Raw genomic sequence first — 2,500 nt, forward strand, 5'->3', positions numbered from 1 at the left:
ATACCAGCTGGAGGAGGGGACGTCTATGGTAGTGGAGTTATTATTATACCAGCTGGAGGAGGGGACGTCTATGGTAGTGGAGTTATTATTATACCAGCTGGAGGAGGGGACGTCTATGGTAGTGGAGTTATTATTATACCAGCTGGAGGAGGGGACGTCTATGGTAGTGGAGTTATTATTATACCAGCTGGAGGAGGGGACGTCTATGATAGTGGAGTTATTATTATACCAGCTGGAGGAGGGGACGTCTATGGTAGTGGGATTATTATTATACCAGCTGGAGGAGGGGACGTCTATGGTAGTGGAGTTATTATTATACCAGCTGGAGGAGGGGACGTCTATGGTAGTGGAGTTATTATTATACCAGCTGGAGGAGGGGACGTCTATGGTAGTGGAGTTATTATTATACCAGCTGGAGGAGGGGACGTCTATGGTAGTGGAGTTATTATTATACCAGCTGGAGGAGGGGACGTCTATGGTAGTGGAGTTATTATTATACCAGCTGGAGGAGGGGACGTCTATGGTAGTGGAGTTATTATTATACCAGCTGGAGGAGGGGACGTCTATGGTAGTGGAGTTATTATTATACCAGCTGGAGGAGGGGACGTCTATGGTAGTGGAGTTATTATTATACCAGCTGGAGGAGGGGACGTCTATGGTAGTGGAGTTATTATTATACCAGCTGGAGGAGGGGACGTCTATGGTAGTGGAGTTATTATTATACCAGCTGGAGGAGGGGACGTCTATGGTAGTGGAGTTATTATTATACCACCTGGAGGAGGGGACGTCTATGGTAGTGGAGTTATTATTATACCAGCTGGAGGAGGGGACGTCTATGGTAGTGGAGTTATTATTATACCAGCTGGAGGAGGGGACGTCTATGATAGTGGAGTTATTATTATACCAGCTGGAGGAGGGGACGTCTATGGTAGTGGAGTTATTATTATACCAGCTGGAGGAGGGGACGTCTATGGTAGTGGAGTTATTATTATACCAGCTGGAGGAGGGGACGTCTATGGTAGTGGAGTTATTATTATACCAGCTGGAGGAGGGGACGTCTATGGTAGTGGAGTTATTATTATACCAGCTGGAGGAGGGGACGTCTATGGTAGTGGAGTTATTATTATACCAGCTGGAGGAGGGGACGTCTATGGTAGTGGAGTTATTATTATACCAGCTGGAGGAGGAGACGTCTATGGTAGTGGAGTTATTATTATACCAGCTGGAGGAGGGGACGTCTATGGTAGTGGAGTTATTATTATACCAGCTGGAGGAGGGGACGTCTATGGTAGTGGAGTTATTATTATACCAGCTGGAGGAGGGGACGTCTATGGTAGTGGAGTTATTATTATACCAGCTGGAGGAGGGGACGTCTATGGTAGTGGAGTTATTATTATACCAGCTGGAGGAGGGGACGTCTATGGTAGTGGAGTTATTATTATACCAGCTGGAGGAGGGGACGTCTATGGTAGTGGAGTTATTATTATACCAGCTGGAGGAGGGGACGTCTATGGTAGTGGAGTTATTATTATACCAGCTGGAGGAGGGGACGTCTATGGTAGTGGAGTTATTATTATACCAGCTGGAGGAGGGGACGTCTATGGTAGTGGAGTTATTATTATACCAGCTGGAGGAGGGGACGTCTATGGTAGTGGAGTTATTATTATACCAGCTGGAGGAGGGGACGTCTATGGTAGTGGAGTTATTATTATACCAGCTGGAGGAGGGGACGTCTATGGTAGTGGAGTTATTATTATACCAGCTGGAGGAGGGGACGTCTATGGTAGTGGGATTATTATTATACCAGCTGGAGGAGGGGACGTCTATGGTAGTGGAGTTATTATTATACCAGCTGGAGGAGGGGACGTCTATGGTAGTGGAGTTATTATTATGCCAGCTGGAGGAGGGGACGTCTATGATAGTGGAGTTATTATTATACCAGCTGGAGGAGGGGACGTCTATGGTAGTGGAGTTATTATTATACCAGCTGGAGGAGGGGACGTCTATGATAGTGGGATTATTATTATACCAGCTGGAGGAGGGGACGTCTATGGTAGTGGAGTTATTATTATACCAGCTGGAGGAGGGGACGTCTATGGTAGTGGAGTTATTATTATACCAGCTGGAGGAGGGGACGTCTATGGTAGTGGAGTTATTATTATACCAGCTGGAGGAGGGGACGTCTATGGTAGTGGAGTTATTATTATACCAGCTGTATCTGTTGTCAGAGCAGAACAGACACCAGGACTTGTCATTGTATCCAATCCTACAGTCACCCCATCCTCTCCTGCTGATTCCTTTATATGTCACTCCTATACCAGCCCCCATTCTCCCACTCCACTCTACCTCCCAGTAACAGCGCCCAGTCAGACCCTCTCTACACAGCACCTGGTACCAGTTGGTGAATCTGTCTGGATGGTCAGGATATGGTTGGTCTTGGTCTGTACAGGTCACCTTTCTGTTCCCTTCAGACAGAGAGAGGTGTGTGTGTGCTGTGTTT

At 46.9% G+C, this 2,500-nt stretch overlaps 1 pseudogene; it reads right to left on the reverse strand.

Annotated features, from left to right (window-relative positions):
* LOC123741863 (tripartite motif-containing protein 16-like) overlaps positions 1-2,500 on the reverse strand; it is an 11,502-nt pseudogene that overhangs the window by 745 nt on the left and 8,257 nt on the right.

The sequence above is a fragment of the Salmo salar genome, chromosome ssa03, assembly GCF_905237065.1.
Source record: "Salmo salar chromosome ssa03, Ssal_v3.1, whole genome shotgun sequence".
NCBI classification, from domain to species: Eukaryota; Metazoa; Chordata; class Actinopteri; order Salmoniformes; family Salmonidae; genus Salmo; species Salmo salar.